The sequence below is a fragment of the Haemaphysalis longicornis genome, unplaced genomic scaffold (assembly GCF_048455015.1).
Source record: "Haemaphysalis longicornis isolate Haplotype H1 unplaced genomic scaffold, Haemaphysalis longicornis Haplotype H1 scaffold_3, whole genome shotgun sequence".
NCBI lineage: Eukaryota > Metazoa > Arthropoda > Arachnida > Ixodida > Ixodidae > Haemaphysalis > Haemaphysalis longicornis.
Window position 1 is genome coordinate 185,449,097 of NW_027526335.1, and position 18,343 is coordinate 185,467,439.

The following is an 18,343-nucleotide window of genomic DNA, read 5'->3' on the forward strand; positions in this document are numbered from 1 at the left end:
GAGAACCATCCAAAATAGCAAAATATGAAATAGTGGTTGGGCTTCACCACATGGCATGGGCACCACGCGGGCTAACATTTTCTTTTATATCTCACAAATTGTACTGCGCAACTGAATTTTTTTTTCTAGGACGGGTTTTTGAAATGTCTACCTACAAAATGTATATTCTCAATTTTTTCTACTACTGGTGGTTTATTGTACACAACTTACGTTTTCTTATTTTCTTCAACGCGTGAACAGGAATTTCGAATTCGATAATTTTTTTCGCAATCATTATTTAGGAAAACATTATTAAAACTGGGGTCGTTGGAAAGCGCGTGCAATAATCTGCATTTTATGTCACTGCAATGTGTGCATAACCAATATGTACAACGCAAAAAAATGTTTTGTTAGACGCTTAAAAATTGGCCAATTTCCCGCGGTAACGAAAGAGCTAGGGTTTCATAGGCTTGCATAATCTTTATCCTCTATCGCTTGTTTACCTTGATAACAATGACCCCGACGCTTCCCATAATACTAAAAAATCTTCCACGTTTTCCGCTACATCACTGTGGATCAAAAATTCCATTCCGTTCTCTTTCTTTTTGTGAGGTCCGCACGAGCACAGAATATGCCCGATACTCAGTTCTATGAAACCTTCTCGTGTTCATCTGGCCTCACTTAGCCGAATAATATCCTATCCAATTTCGCATCATCATCATCATCATCATCATCATCATCATCATCACCAGCCTATCTACGCCCACTGCAAAGCAAAGGCCTCTCCCATTATTCTCCAATTGCCTCGGTCCTGTGCCAACTGTGACCAATTTATCCCCGCAAACTTCTTGATCTCATCTGCCCATCTAACTTTCTGCCGCCCCCCCCCCAACACTTGCCTTCTCTAGGGATCCACTCTGTTACCCTTAATGACCAGCGGTTATCTTGCCTTCGCATTACATGCCCCGCCCACGTCCATTTCTTCCTAATTTCTACTAATATGTCTTTAACACCAGTTTGCTCCCTGACCCACTCCGCTCTCTTCTTGTCCCTTAATGTTACACCTGTCATTTTTTGTTCCATTGCCCGCTGAGTCGTTCTCAATTTAAGTTGAACCCTCTTAGTGAGCCTCCAAGTTTCACCTAATGTCGCAAAGATCCTCAAATTGTGCAGCTAAGCTTCCCTCGCTAAACACAGTTCCTGCGTTAAACCTTCCAAGTTAAAGTCCCAGGGTGTCCAGACCCAGCGATTCTTAACACCCTGTGCTTTGTCGCTGGCCTGACTAGCGCCTTGGTCAGGTGCTCAACGGCCGGTGGGGACTGAGGGGCAAGGGTTGGGTTGGTCAATAATAAAAGGTTGGGCGAACTACCACACCAGCGTGGTCAGATCTTTCTCTGGTGAGGGAGTCCTGTTTGTGTCCCTAAGAGCCTTCCTAACATAGTAGCACCTATCTCGTTTAGCCTCTAAGGTGCCCGGGATAGTGTTTGCGTGCGGACCAGGCAGCACACCCTACCAGGGATCCTTTGACACCAAAAAATAAAAAACAGGAATTAGGAAAATGAGAAAAAACAGAGAGAGAAAAGAAAAAAAAACGAAAGGAAACAGTCGCGCGCGCGTGTTTTTATAAGAATCTACTAATATTAGGACTGTTAAAACCGCAGGCTGGGCTTGGCGCTTCTGATACACGTGAAACAAAATTCGTCTTTATCTGAGATAGAAATTGCGATGAGATCGTAGATGTCGTTTTGCGATCCTACATGGTTTCGGGCCGAGTAAAAGCTGAGAAAGCGGGCAAATAAAGAGCGGCCAGGGCTGTTGTCCGTGAAAAGAAATCAGAAGGCGGAAGCGTTTTGATGAGATAATCACTGGATGGCGCTTTTCTTTATGGTATTTCGGAGGCACCGAAGAAAAAAAATGGCCGTATTTCCACTCCTTAATGGCGTGGCAGCGAAGTACAGGGGCTCGAAAGGACATCCGAGTTGCGCCCTGAGTGGGATCCGATTTGCGTCCCGACCATCATTAGATTTCAGCTGCGAGTTCCACTTGATTATACCCTAAATGAAACTGCAACTCACGGCTCAAATCAAATATCGCTTAATTTTTGCTTGATGGTGGTGTGCCCACGGATGGGCACGGGAGGACATTGGGAGGTCCTACGGTACTCCGCACCGTTACAGGCGAGGGAGTAGGCCATTGAGTCTCTGCTACTAACTCACGGTCGTAGCCCAATGGGTAAGACGACTGACACAAACTCTGTGTGGTCTACCAGACCCCGACTCGAACCTAGCCGGTGCCTGTCTTAATTTTTGTGGTTGTAAATGCTATGCGCACGGACGCGGATGGACATTGTGCGATCGTAAGTTACTCCGAACCTAAAATTCCTGTGGTTTAGCTTTGGTCAGCCCCAGGTGAGAGCGAAAGCTACGGCTCTACGGCGCACATGCCCTTCTAGACTTCCTTCGTGAGGCCCGCTTAACGCTGGGGCGGCGGCCTCCTCGCGTTCCTCCGCCAGGCAGCGACACGGGACCCGGGAACTTCTCAGTTCCCTCCTCTCCTATCTTTACCCTGCCGCCTATCTCTCCCCGCCATCGGGCTGCTGCTCTGTGACACGCGGTTGCGGAAGGTGGTGTGGTTTGACCTCCAGTTGTCAAGGTCAAAATTGGTAACCCCGCGCAGATTTCCCGAGGTACGTAGTGGAGTTCCCTCACACCAGGTGCTTGAACTCAGCTACTGAGAAGCCAGCCGACGAAACAGTTGCACTCCCAACGCGGCGACACACTAGCAGCAGCGCACACGTAAGAGAATAAAAAAGGCCTCAGAAGTAATCACAATCTACTCACAGTCAAGGCGCCCCCAAATTAGCCGAAAACGCACCCGTTCTGACTGAATATTATCCCTCAAATAGTCCACCATTTTTCTACGTTGCAGGTGCTTGAAATCAGCTACTAATAATCCAGCGATCGAGGCACTTGCACTCTCGAGGCGACTACACACAATAGCAGCAGTGCACACGCCACACACGAAAAATGAAGGACCCAGAAGTAAGCACAATCTACCCACCGACAAGGCGGGCGTGTATCAGCAGACAACGGAGTTGTCGTGGCTACATGTTGTCGCTCACAATACTCCCCTACCTAATTGGGGTTCCGGGGCTTGAAATCAACTACTGAGGAGCCAGTGAAACCACAATTGCAGTCTTGATGCGATGGCACACACGCCAGAGCATAAAACCCCCAAAAGCAATCATAATCGACTTACTGCCAAGGCACGCGCGAATGAGCACAAAACGCCGCCATGTTGGCTAAATAATATCCCTCACAATGTTCCGCCACTCTGCTAATTTTCAGGGGCTTGAAATCAGCGACAGCGAAACCAGCAAACGAAACAATTGTAGTCTGGACGGTAAGCCATCTGATAAAAACTGTAGTGTGGACGTGAAGCCGGCTAACGAAGCAATTTTGGTTGGTACGTGACGACACGCTAGTAGCAGCGCAGAAGTAAGACAATAAAGACCATAGAAGCAGGTGTAATTTCGAGCTTCTAAATGGTGGAAACGAGTATAGCATTGACACCGTAAATGACAACCTAACTTCAGCAATCCGAGAGTTAGCAGCAACTATTGAAGAAGCAGCATGTGGTAAAAATGCTTGAAAGGTAATAATAAAAAAAAAACAAAGCAGCTTATGACGGAGCATGAGAAAATGAACTTGCTGGGAACGGTGGATCAAATTGAAGTAGCGGAGCTTCGGGTTTCAACAACATCAGGAATAGGCCGGGTTTAGAAACGGACACTCGGCAGTGGATCACATTCATGTTATCAACCAACTAATAGAAAACACTGCAGCACAGGTGAGCGCCTTTAAGAACCAAGAAATAGGGCAGACCTACGAGGCACGATGACTGACATCCCCGTGCCACGGAAAGCGTACTAGCAGATGACGGCAATGACCGGTGGTGGAAGAAGAAAAGAAGAAGACCACTGGAACGTGGGGGAGAAGCTCGCCTTTGGTGAAGCTTGAACGTCAAGCATTGCGCTGCTGCTTAGGCCTGCCCGCTTACGTCCCGATTAAGTTGTTGTACCTAGAGGCCGGAGTCCCAACGCTGAACTCCAGGTTCAAATACCTAGCACTCAATGCATTCGCAAAGTTCTTTGAGTCCTAGCTGCCGAGAACACAGTCTCTTTTCCTCCAGCATGCGATGTCGTTTTTTTGGTTCCTATTGGTCTCGTCTCCGGCATCCACCGGTCATTTTTGCCAATTCGTGGCTTACTCCATTAAAAAGCACCCTCCTTTCAGTTCCCGCCTTGCAGTTACCATCTACAGTAGTAAGGATTTCGTTTGATAATATTTTGCCCAAAAACGCAAAGCTTCTGCCGCCTAACATAATCCATAACCTTCTCCTGGCTCACCAGTCCGAATACCCATCTCACGCGGTCATTGCAACTGACGCTTCGAAAAACGACAAAAAGGTTTAGGTGGGTACTTTCTCTCCGACATTGAACTGGTCTTTTTCATTGCAATTACCAGATATTATCCCGCGTTTTTTTGCAGAAATTCTCGCCCTACTCCTTGCAATCCTGAAATTGATCCGGCGAAATCTTCCGTGATGTTACTCAGCGACTCTTTGTCCGTTTGCGTGGCTCTCTCCTCAGAAAGTTTACATCATATTCTCAAAACTTTTTATTCCTGCGTCCCCACTCACGTGCGGGAGATTCGGCTCGTTTGGCTGCCCGGCCACTGTGGGTTAACCTTCAATGAAACCGCTGACATATTAGCTAAAACAGCTTCGGCTTTACCAATAGTCGCGGTTCTTCCCCGTTTTCTTGCGTGTTGTTGGAACCTTATAGCCAAAATCTGTTCAATCAAGATGCCTCCAATCATGGCCTGAACACTTCTCCTGAACTTGAACACCCCAGGTACCGCTGGAAGAGAAGTTTATGCTAAACTCGCTTAATTGTGCGAAGTATTGCGGTCACCTTTTCGTTGTGGTGTACCGCCACCTAAAGGGACACTGAAGTGAATTTGTAAAGCTCCCGTTTTAGCTTGCACTGCGTAGACTGGCTAAAATTAGCACACTTTTCATCGTTTATCAGGTTGATAAGTCGGTAATTATTTTATAAAGCTTGAAAGAAGAAAAACTACCATGCGCGGTCTGTGGTGGCCGCACAAAGTAAAGGCTGTGACGTCGGTTAGAGGGGACACCTGATTGGACGATGTCCAAAGTTCGCATTCAAACAAGTTTCGGTTTTGGTTCTGTAAAAAAAAATTCTTGATATCCGATGACATCGTTGGATGGGCATTCTCGATATCTCAGTAAGCGTAGCACCACGCTTCTGCCACGTTGTCGGCTGTAATATGCCTAAGATAAGCCTCCCAGGACGGCTTGGCATAATATAAATCACTAGCCGAGGCCTACGCAGTGCATGAACGCCCTCCGCATCACCACCGACGCTCAAATGCCATGCGCCTTTCCCGCATATTCGGAGCTTGCCTCACTTATGCCCGTATCGTAAAAAGCGTGTTCGACCAGGCAAAGAGTCTGCTGATTCTGGCTTGTGCCCACGGCCCGCAAGCCGTCGGTGCTTGTGGAAAGAGCATGCCAACGAGAACTGGCTAGCGCGTCAGTTTCAGTCTGCGCGCGTTCTTCGAACTCGCTCGTGGAGCAGTGAACGTTACGGCCGAGAAATGGTGAACTCACGTGGGAAATCACCCGCCACAAACGAAAAAAACCAACTTACAAAAAAAGTGCACCCTCGGGGATTCGAACTTGCGACTTGCAAAACAAAAAACTCCTCGCACTTTAAACCACTCGGCCACGAGCCAGCCTTGCCGAAGCGGGATATATAAGGTATGTAATGCGCAACCAATTTACACTTTTATTTAGGTTTAGCATTTCAAGTACTTTAGGTGACTGTTTGTTGTATAGCGCTCCCACCGTAAGCGTCCCCAAACTTCCACAATATCTAACGTCTAGCAATTGCATTTCTTAGATGGAACAGCGTTCGCTTAGATTCATTTTGATTGATTCTGGGGTTTAACGCGCCGACGCAACGCAGGCGATGAGGCGCGCCGTAGTGGAGGGCTCCGGATTATTTTCACCACCTGGGGATCTTTATCGTGGGCCGAAATCTCGTACGCACGGGCGTTTTTGCTTTTCGCCTCCATCAGAGAAGCAGCCGCCGTGGCCGGGAAACGAACCCGCGACCTCGTGCTCAGCAGCGCAACGCCTGGAAAAGCGTTCGCAGATGTGTCGTTGTGCTGCTGACCGCTGTGCTTGTTCACCCGCGGCAAAAAAGTGCTTCCGGCTCTCTAGTTTTGCGCTGTATGGTAAAAGTTTCAGTTGATTTTATTTTCTTAGTACCTATATTGACTTCGCTGACTCTTCTCTCGCCTTCAAGTGGCATTAGATTTTCCTACTAGCGTAAAGTCATCGAAGCGTCGCATGTTCACGTGTGCAGCACTAGTGGAGCGACCCGGACTCGGAGCTTGATACAGTGTACAAACTAACAAAGTAAACAAAGGCACATTCTTCCATTCACAAATGTGCTGTGGCTTAGTTTCAACTGATCGAGCGAATTGCGACGACCCGTCGGCGACCGGCGGACTAAACGTTGGGCCGAATGACTCGGTCGCGGAAGGTCGGCGAGCCGTGCAGTAGCGCAGCCAATTGCCAGCTCATCTCCTGATGATGTCACACGAAAACGCCACAGAAAATGGACGAGAGTGCAGAGAGGAGGACAGCATTTTCGAATTGATTTTTCTACTACATAATATCGCGTAAACGCGCTCAGAGTGGTCGAAACATGGCCTATTGACTCCGGATTACAATTTTCGCTAGTAATACCGCAATGTTTACAAATCACTTCAGTGTCCCTTTAATCGGTATTTACATAGGGCAATCATTCACACTAAAAACAGCGCGGGGACGAGGACGCAAGAAGTGACAAACTATAGCACTGACGATCAACTGAAGTACGATTTATTACACTACATTAAATACACGAAAAAACCAGTGGCTGCAAGCATGCGCCGGTTCAAGGATAAGCTATCACTCAAAAGTTTGCAATGGAAGCTTACAGCGAGGATAAAACAATCAGACTTGGTGTCAAGCTAGTTATCTGGTACAAGTGAGGTTCAAGTGGCTAGATATGCCATCTCTCTTTCCAAAAGGGCAATTGATGGCGTGCTCACGCATTGTTCCATTCGAATGACGATCAGTGAGGCCTCCAATATTTCCCGTGAGCGAGCGTCTAGATAGCGTTTCAAAACGCGCGTTTCTTTTTTTTTTGGATGGCAATCACGTTTCTTGCATTTCTTGCAATGTATTGCAAGATTGCTGCCCGTTCCTGTGCGCATGGTGTAGGCATGTACTCTAAGGCGATCATTCAGGCATATACCAGTCTGGCTTACGTAAACTCGTCCGCATGAAAGTGGGATTTCATACACCACTTTGTCCACACACTTCACAAACTGGGATTCATGCTTTTTCTCACATACGGCTCTTGGGCTGTCATTGCAGTTTACCTATGCACACAAAGACGACAGTTTGTTGGGCGCTGAAAAAACCGTCCTTACTCCTGCCTCATCCCCGATCTTCTTCAAAAGGTGTGATATCCCATGTACGTAGGGTATGACGTTTAGGCGGTCCATGGAAGTTTCTTCTTGTGGCCGGTTTTTTTTTTTAAGTTAGTGTTTACCCTTTTCAGAACATTCTCGGTGGAGCTGCGCAGCATAGGGACCCGGTATCCTGCTTCCCTGAGTCTCTTGATTTGGGTGCCTAAGCTCTTCGTCATGGTGTGCGGACATTCCCGCACTACTGAGTTAGAGCCGCAACAGCAATACCACGTTTTACCACTTTTGAGTGAGCCTAGTTGAAGGGCCGCCAGCCTTTTTGCGATCTTGGAGCGTATTCCTAGCAGACATTACGCACGTCGAAAGTCATTTCTAGATCGACAAAACTCAACTTGCAACCTTCTGGCGTCTCACTCGTCAGGAAGAACGTCGTCAGAACTGTCGAAAGCACGCACAAGATCTCCGCTTCTTGCGTGGAAAGGTGACCATGTAGTTCAATCACAACCAGAAAGTCATCGACGTAGCGAAAGACCTTTACGACGGCCGAATTCTGGAGGGCGTTTGTAGGCGCCTGTCGAAGACCGCAGGCAGAATGTCACTAAGCGCTGGAGCACTGGACGAGCCAATGCACACCCCCTTGTTTTGAATGCACAGCTCATCGTGTGAGCGACAAATGTGGAGCGCAAGCAGAAAGGCCACCCTTCCAGGAATGCTTCTGTGCTGGTGCCGCATTCACTCTGGAACCTGGTGTTCCCGAAACAATCGATGGCTTCACTCACAGCATCCAAGACCAAGGCATGAGGAAGAGAATACTACATACCCTTGAGATCCACCGATAACCCGCTCGGATGATCAGAGAATTCCGACTAAAGGAACATTGAGGTGGCTCTAGCGTTGCGCACCAAGAAAGGGTCCTCTACCGGTAGTCCCGAGAAAGAAGATTGGAGGCATCGCCCAAAAGCGTTTTGCCACGTGCCTCTTTCAGTGACTATGATCCTAAACGGGCAAGTCTCCTCGTGGATCTTTGCGCTGAAGAAGCACTTCAGGTGTGAACCTTTGCTGTTGTTGATTGTGGTAGCTAGCCTGCTCAACTCATGAGTCTCACAGAACCGGATGGCATCCTTCTTTGCTCTTTCAGGCTTTTCCCTATACCCGGTCCCTATGCTGCGCACCTCCGCAGAGAATGTTCTGAAAAGGGTAAACACTAACTTCACAAAAAACCGGCCGCAAGAAGAAACTTCCATGGGCCGCTTAAACGTCATACACTACGTCCAAGGGTATCACACCTTTTATTCCGAGCAATGCACTTCTTAAGCGACCCTGAACCTGCGTCCACCGGCGATGTCCGCATCACATACCCACGTGGGGGATTGGCCAGGAATCTCCTCGTCTTCCTTGGCAACAGGGGGAGATGGGCGCGCGCTGCCTGGCCGCTGACATGGCACATACTCACGTGGGGGATTGGTCAGGAATCGGGCGTGAGAAGGGCTAATGCACCCGCTTAAAGGAGTACTGACACTAAACTTCAAAGCTCAGATCCGCTCTAGCAATCAAGTACAACGATAACACAACTAGGTGTCTGTGAATAAATGCATCTTTCTTTCTTTTTTGTTGTGTGTGTGTGTGTGATCTCTCTTTCGCGAACATTACCGAACCGCGCAAATTCAACTCGTGCATTCGCACTTTCACATTCTTCCCCTCGGGGAAATGCGGGGAATTTTTTAAAGAAGATTGGGGATAAGGCAGGTGTAAGAACGGTTTTTTCAGCGCCCAACAAACTGGCGTCTTTGTGCGCCAAGGTCAAGTGCAATGACAGCCCAAGAGCCGTATGTGAGAAGAAGCATGGAACCCAGTTTGTGAAGTGTGGGGACAAAGTGGTGTACAAAATCCCACTTTCATGCGGACGAGTTTACGTGAGCCAGACTGGTAGATAATCGACCATATTTAGGGGAAATCCCCCAAGGTGGAGTATGTGTCTGTGAAGGAAAGTTTGGCATCCACCTAAATGCAGCCATACGGCTACAAAGGAAAACTATACAGCTTTCTCAGAAACTTCGCAGTTGAAGAAAAATTCGTCCTGGTCCAGAATTCGATCTCGGGACTACTGCTTAACCGGATCAGTCGCTCTACCAACTGAGCTGACCAGGAGACTAGTTGTCAGTAGCGCGAAAGCGAATTGACCAACAACTCGAAGTGAAGGACAGGCGTTAATCGAACAGATTTAGGGGGAATCCCCTAAGGTGGAGTATGAATCTGTGAAGGAAAGTTTGACATCCACTTTAATGCAGCCATACGGCTACAAAGGAGAGCTATACAGCTTTCTCAGAAACTTTGCAGTTGAAGAAAAATTCGCCCCGGGTTTGAATCCTGGACCAGGACGAATTTTTCTTCAACTGCGAAGTTTCTGAGAAAGCTGTATAGCTTTCCTTTGTAGCCGTATGGCTGCAATTAGGTGGATGTCAAACTTTCCTTCACAGAAACATACTCCACCTTGGGGGATTTCCTCTAAATCTGGTCGATTAACACCTGTCCTTCACTTCGAGTTGTTGATCAATTCGCTTTCGCGCTACTAACGACTAGCCTCCTGGTTAGCTCAGTTGGTAGAGCGACTGCTCCGGTTAAGCGGTGGTCCCGCGTTCGAATCCTGGACCAGCACGAATTTTTCTTGAACTGCGAAGTTTCTGAGAAAGCTGTATAGCTTTTTTTGTAGCCGTACGGCTGCATTTTGGTGGATGTCAAACTTTCCTTCACAGACTGGTAGATGCCTGAATGATCGCCATAGAGAACATGCCTACACCATGCGGACAGGAACGGGCAGCAATCTTGCAAGACATTGCAAGAAATGCAAGAAACATGATTGCCATCCAAAGTTAAAAGAAACGCGCGTTTTGAAATGCTATCGAGACGCTCGCTCACCTGAAATATTGCAGGCCTCACTGATTGGCATTCGAGAGAAATAATGCGTGAGCACGCCATATATTGCTCTTTTGGAAAGACAGGTGGCATGTCTAGCCAGTTGAACCTCACTAGTACCAGATAGCTAGCTTGACAAAAAGTATGATTGTTTAATCCTTGATGTAAGCTTTCATTGCATACTTGGAGTGATATCTTATTCTTGAGAGGGTGTATGCTTGCAGCCGCTGGTGTTTCCGTGTATTTAATGTCGTGTAATAAATCGTACTTCATTTGATCGTCAGCGCTCTAGTTTGTCACTTCTTCCGTCCTCGTCCCTGCGCTGTTTTTAGTGTGAACAGTGTGCACCCAGCTGGCCTAACGTCAAGCCTTAGTAAGTTATAAAGGGCAAATCTGATAACCTCCCCCTTGTGCCACTTTTGCCAAGAAATTGAATCCGAAGAGCATTTCTTTCTTTTTTGCCGCCAATTTTCTAACCAGCGGAGAAGGCTGCTGGAGATTCCCCTGCTACGTCTTGGACTGCCTTTGACTGTACCGGTGCTTTTGTCGTTTGGGGGAACTAGGCTGGGCCGATTCCATAGGGACGTGGGCAACGCCATCCACTCCTTCATTTCGGAGGCAGCTTGTCTGCAGTGTTAAAAACATTCCGATTGTGCTGACTTTTACTATAGTTTTTCTACTCTTCTCTCTGTTGTTTTTTTCGTGTTTTCTCTCTCTCTCTCTCTCATTAACCTATGCCAAATTCTCTCTTCTGCTCCATTATTTCGCCTCGCATCATTGATTGTAATGAAAACATAACTCTTCGTAGCCAATCCGCCTAAGTGGTTATGCGCCATTTTTTGGGCCACCACCACCAGCAAGAGAGGGGAGTGTGCTCGTGGAGCTGGTGACCAGAGAGCGCTGCAGGAACGAGGGCAAAGATTGCACTCGGAAGGTGGTTCCGGATCGCACCAAGAGCGTGCTTCCGCCGAGCACAGAGAACCGTCCCAGGAGCTGTCTCGGGGGACCCAACGCTGCCACCCTGGTGCCTGTTCATGTTTGCCTGTTCCCGGGGTGCGTTCCGGGCCAATGTTTAGGGCCAAGGCCTAAACCGACCAGGCACAAGCGCACGGGTGGAGTGTTCCAACCGGCGGCCATCGCAGCTCTGCCCTCACAACCGGCACCACAGAGGAAGTGTCCCGCCTCATTTTTGGTCCACCCACAGTGTCCACGGACAGTTATCAACAAGCTCCGCCGACGGGGCCCCAACACGCTTCAGCGACGTCACACCGTCACAGCATAGAGTGGACCGCGACGTGAGCGTGTCGCTTTCTTTCCCTCCCCGCTTGAACTCTAGTTGGGACCTGCGGTTGCTTCCACGTTGCGCGTGTGTTTTCAGTGTGATAGTAGTTGGCGTCCCTAGTTCCTGAGAAAGTGTATCCGCAGCAGAATATATGTTTTTGTCTCGTTCACACGCCATGGAGTCACTTTTCGTCGATCCTCCTCGCCGGTTTACATGCCGCCCTGCTTAACACGCGGCCTCACGATGACGCATGCATCGGCCTTCACAAGCAACCCACCTAATTCCCGATACTATAGCGTATACCACAAGGAGATAAAATCTCGCCAAAATTGTTCACAGCATGTGTGGCGAGCGTATGCAGGAAGTCTGTCTGAGAAAGCTTAAGTTTACGGATAAAGGGGGCATGCGTGAGCCATTTCAGGTTTGCAGAAGACACAGTCTTGCCCAGCGAATCGGCAGAACTACTCCGCACTTGATTTAAGAACTAAACACAGAATGCTTCGCTGTGGGGCTAAAGGCAAACATGAATAAATCCAAATTATTGATAAGTAAACACGCTGAACGCGTCTTTCTCAGCATAGGAGACGTAACACTGGAACACGTAGAGGAATATAAGTCTCTTGGCCTGATGGCCAGTTCTGACGCCGACCACGATAAAAAAATCCGCGGCAGAATAGGGATCCGTTGGTGTGCACTCAGCAAGCACACACAACTGAGAAAACATAAAAAACATGTAGCCCTAAAAAAGAAAAGCATTCGACCAATGCATTCTGCCGGTAATGTCACATGCAGCGGAATCTTGGCGCCTTAATAAACAACAAGAAAGAAAACTTAGGTTCGCGCAAGGTGTCATGGAGTGAATAATAATAGTAGTAAAGCTTAGAGACGAAAAACAAGCACCACGGATAAGGGACGAAAGTGGAATAGAAGATAATATACATCAAAATAAGAAAGAACATAGACTTGGGCTCGCGGTGTGGTACCAGGAATGGGCAACAGATGGACCGGGATACCAGAATGGGTATAGACAGAGGGGCTAGAAAAGGGGAGCGCCATTAACTTGAGGGAGAGACGAAATGAGAAAACTCCCGGGTCATCTTCACTAACCTGAAACATGGGGAGGGGCGAAGCATGCAGTGTACAGGTGTATTCTTGGCCCCCTTGGCGTTTATGCCAACACAGTTGAAACCATTGCGGGTAGAGGTATACAGCTTTGCTGTAAAACCCTCTTGTCTTTGAAGCACAAATCTCCAGCGCGGGGCGTCATCGAGTGTCCAGGTATTTTTTAGTACGCGTTACGAAGAGCTCCAGCGTGAGACGAAACGAGTGTCCCGGTGTTTTTTTTAATACGCGTTACGTTCTAGCGTAAGGCGTAAACGAGTTTCTCGGTGTTGTACTTGCGTGACTGCATGAAACGACGATTACGACGACGAACGATGACAGGAGTCTCCAACAGTCTTTGAGGTGAGGTTGCCGTAGTGACAAGGAAAACGACGACAATCAGCGGGAACATAGCCACGCAGTACTCATGCGGCGATTGCCCTTAGTGTAACTGCGCCGACAAGAAAGAAGTGGCAAGCCAAACGAGGGGCTGACGTGGGCCAATGGGAAGTGGCCATAAGCAAAGAGCTGGGGATATCAGGCTGTAACAGTAGGGAACGCCAGGAGGACAGGACGGAGCAGGATCCAGCTGCGCGACATCAAGGTGGAAGACTCGAAGTTCGTCGGGTTTTCGGGACCCGAGCTCGAGAGAGTTCTACTTGGCGCCTTGGCCTCCTGGGGCCGAGGCGCGACTCCTGACTCGTGCATGCGTGCAATCCTGCCGTGCTCCGCCCTTGGATGACCCTCCGCCTGCTGCCCGTCGGCCACCGGCAGTTGCATCCTGCCCGCTTCTACAGGGCGCCGTATTGTGAACGGCTGCCGAGCAGACCGTTGTATACGAGAACAACGAGGCGTCTTCCTCATCGACGTTCCGCCACGCACGGCCACTTCATCGTAGACCCTCGACGCCTCGCCCCGCATCATGACAACCACCCACGACGCTCAGCGGACAACGCTTCCTCACCCTGAATGTTTGGTGGGAACTGTAGATTAATTTTTCTATAAAGTTTGTATTTCCAAGTTTATGTGTCATCTAACTTTGAGTTGTACTTGCTTGCCGTGTGCGTCTTGGTTCAAGAATATATGTTTTTATGCCGTTGTCAGACGCCCTCGCCTAATTATTGCCACTGTGGCAGGTTCCAGTCGCCCCAGAATACCTGAAAGACTCTGCGAGAAAGCTTCCCCTCAGCACACAGCACCAGCCCCTAAGAGGCGTTTCTCCCACAATTCGGCGGCAGATTGGACTCGGGAAGCGCAGGGCTGAAGCAGGTGATGGGGATTGGGAGACGGCTTTATGCTGCACTTGACCTAAATAGGCTGTTGATGATGATGATGAACACCGTATTAATAGTGCTTGATAACGTCCTGTTGTTCTTTCCCGTGCCGCGTGTGCTCTGTCCCTTCCGTATTAAAAATCTGCATCCGCGTGTACTCCACCAGTATGCACCTGACTGCCCTTTGCGGGATCTTCAGCCAATTCATTACAGTGGCAGAGCATGCGAGCCAGTGCTATAAAATATGTCCACAATCATTAAACCTCCCCAGACTCTGCGATGCTTATAACCACTGCAATAGTATCGTTTTTATAGCTGGTATTTCTTTCCGTTACCGAGTAAGTGTCTTTTCTTCTAAGTTGCGACAGGATGCGGCAACATATTCTGATAAGCCCTAGAAGAAATGGGTGTCTTTTCTTAAGTGAAAATAAGCATGGTTCTTTTGAAAACTGTTTATATGGTTGGAACACTTTTTCTTTTGGTCAGTTGGTGGACTTAAATATTTGGCGCTGTTTTAGCTGTACTGTCTCAGTTTTGATGGGTTTTTCGAACTATTCATTATGATTGGCTATGTATATAGTTATGCATGCCTTTGTATGTATAAATGTATCACCAGTAAACATTGGCATTTGACTTTGTTTTGTGCAAAACACCATTGTTTTGGGCTATTCTATCGGTCCTGTTTTCTACACTTGTGTATTTGCTGGAGTGGCGGGAGCCTGTCAAGCTTGTTTTCCATCTTTTTTTCCTATCCCCCTTAATGAAATCAGTGACAGACAAGACATTACTATTATATGCTTTGTGCGTCCCACTGGTGAAAAATGCGCTGAATCTGGACCGCGTGGAGTTAAAAAGCGAAGACATCCAGCATTGTTAGAAAAAAAATTTGAGGGGTTGTCTCTGCAGGTTTTTTGTTTACTATGCAAGAGAAGGTCTGCACATTCTAAAAAACAGAGCTGCTGTTCCCTGCCCAATTTTCACAGAGCAGTGTATTTAACGGGAACTGCCGGTTTCTCCGCCGCATATGCTCTTCACACTTAATATGTGCTGTGTAGAAGTTCACTTGATGGAAGTCATACCCCGTGAGCCACTGTTCGCTGCCAAAGCTGGCGAATACGACAACAACTAAAACGTAAACGTCGAGGTTAAATTCAACGCTGCAAACTTGCGCCAACCGTTGGGACAAGGGGTAGTCTGGTAAATAAATCAATCTGTGTGACACTCGAAACCTTACAGTCTGAAGCTTGAGTTGCAATACTAACAAAGTGAGAGACATCGGGCACTTTTCTGACTGCAAGCCTTTCCTTTGCAGGTACCATTATCGAAGGGTCACAAATCGCTTACCACCCCTATCAAGAATCTCAGGGCCACAGGGTCAACCAATTTAATATGGACTGTCCTTGCTCGGGCAACAGGGGACAGCTCTAGGTAAGTATAAACATATCAGTGAGCCATACAGTAAAGAGAAGTGGAGAATTATTTCATTTTCCCGAAATTCAGTGGTAGGTTTGCAAACACATAACCCGTGCAACTTGTGAGTCAATGGTGAGCCAATATGCATAGGAAGAAAAGATTTTGACAAAATGCCTTGGAAAGTTGCAATCAAGAAGAGTCCTTTCCATGTGCAGTTTTCCCGCTCATGGTAGTCCTTTCAACAGCGATTACTCTGTAGTTATTTAGCGTAATGTAAAGTTGTTTAGCGCTGCTAATATTGGGGGCGAACGCTACCTTTACGCAGTTTCAAATCTTGCACGTTTTGCGGCTAGGTTCCTGAACCAAGGAAACTATCCCATAGTAATGCATGGGGAGTAAGATTTGACAGCGAATTCCACATAAACTATTCAAAATCCTGGAAACTTCTTTTAGTGTTTTTATCTTCACATTGACTTCTTGCGTTGTGCCAAATATCATTTTCCTAAAGTAATTTTGCTAGGTTCCTGAGAGGTCGGAATATTGAGCGAGAAGCTGGGTATGCTTCTATAAAAACGTTAAGGTTTTCTAACGACAAACGTTCAGAAGCAGCAGCAGAACAAGTAGCAGTCCTATCTTGCCGCTACTCATGAACGGTGGGTTTCCTGGTAGCCATGAAGGAAGCCCATAAGCTTCCACACAACTAGAACGAGTGCAACAAGCCGGTAGCACCTGACGCAACAACCCCGTAGCACAAATTATCCGGGAAGTCATTCTCTTTAGTTCAAAACAAAGCTGCGTGAGAATACAGACCAGTCTGTTTACATTTTAAATGAGCGTTACTGAGCTGTCAACAAGTATGGGAATTAGAAGCCGGGCACAGATGTCCATTGCTTTTAAGGCAACATTTTGCCACACCTCTTGTCATGTCTGTTCCTCGATTTGCGCGTGAAGCTTGCTGTTCATCACAAAATTCGTCTAATATATAGTAACAGCAAAAGTGTACACGTGCCATTTACTTACTATATGTGTTCAAGGCGATGAAACGAGCGCATGTTCTCGTAATGACAATGAGTTATCTACTTCTTGGGTTCATATCATCAGTCAGTGTGGCACCAAGTGGGATATAAGTATAGAGTTTTTCACTACCACCTCAGACTGTACTAACTTTATGTATTTTACAATGCCACCAGCCTTGTTACCAGGCCTTAGGCAGGAGTGGGCATTCGATATGTCACGTGAACGGATGGTAAGGTTGTCTTTAGAAGCTCAGAGAGATAGACTCAGTAAAGCCATTGACAGGTTAAACACAACACCCATTTATTGAACCCTAAGAAACCCTCAAACAAAGCCCTCAATAAACTACACACAAAAAATAAACACTCACACCTCTAACTAACAATACCAAATTACAATTCAACTGTAAACCCAAAAATCTCTACAATAACGTTCTCCACAATTAGCACGAATCAACGCATTCCATGACCACCTAGGTGATCTGTCTAAATCACAACTCCCTAGTTGTCTCCTACAACTGTGTCCATTATGGACTGGCCTACCCCACTGCCGTCGGCGCTGACGTGTCGCCCCCGCTGCGTGGCGTGACTCTGTGGTAGCCGTCCCGGTCTTCGGTGCCGGCGTTCGATGCGCGTGGTCACTCCGTGGACGGCGTGAGCTCCGCGCGTCCTGATGTTTTCTCTGTGACTACCCCCTGGTAGCCGCTGCTGCTGGAGGTCCTTGATGCCGGCGTTTGACACCTGCGGACATTCCTTGGGCGGCGGGCTTCATCGGTGGCTACTCCCCCGGTAGCCGCTGCCGCTGGAGGTCCCAGGTAGGTCTCGGCACGCACGTAGCCTTTCGGGGCCGTCGAAACAAAGGTCGACGGAGTGTGGACGCAGGTCGCAGGCTCCCGACCGCCACCGCTGGCGCCAGGAAGACACAGGTTCGTGGTGCGCGTATGATGCCCCAGCCGATGCGAAGTCAGCCGCTTCCGCCCAGGCTTGGTAGGCATAGTCAGTAGCTTGTTCCGTCCCCCTGGCTCGTTGATTGGAGCTCACGTGCTCCGGCCGCCTTCTGGTTTCTTGGCTCCCCGGTTTCTTGCCTCCCGGTTTCTTGCCTTCCGGTTTCTGGCCTCTCCCTCCTCTTTGTGTTCTCCGCTTATAACCCCTCTGGGTCCTCTCGCGGCGCACTCTCATTGGCTCCTAGCATCTCCATGTCCATATGTGGTCATCACGCCAGTGGTCTTCTGCGCGGCGTTCTCTAATTGGCTGACCAGCGCGCTGCCATGTTTGGCCATGATGCCTCGGGGTTTAGTTGCTGGCATTGTCTCATTGTTGTGCTCATGGCGCACCGTTCAAATTGGCGTCTCTTTGTTCTTTTTTGCTTTTTTCTCGGGACGTGATGCATCCCCCCTCAGGGGTGCCCTTGACACATGACACGGTACAAAGACCAAACAAGGTAGAAGACAATGAACAAAAAATGCCCCAAAATCACAACATAAAGTCGAAGAAAGATTAAACAATATTGGAGACAATGACCAAGAATATGCACAATAATCAACCAAAAATATTTTTCTGTTCCATAATTTTTCGGAAAACCATGGGAAATGAGAGCCGCGATGTACATGCAAGTTCAAACTAAACTGACGCAACCGTCTGGTACTGAACAATTTTGGCTGGTATTGCGTTGCATTCCGAAACACTGCGAGGAAAGAATTAGCTTTTAAACGCACTGGTACTTCCAGTAAAATCTTTGACATTTCTATCGTGATAAGAGCGCCTGCAGTGGTAGCCAGCCGGTAGAATTTGTAAAGT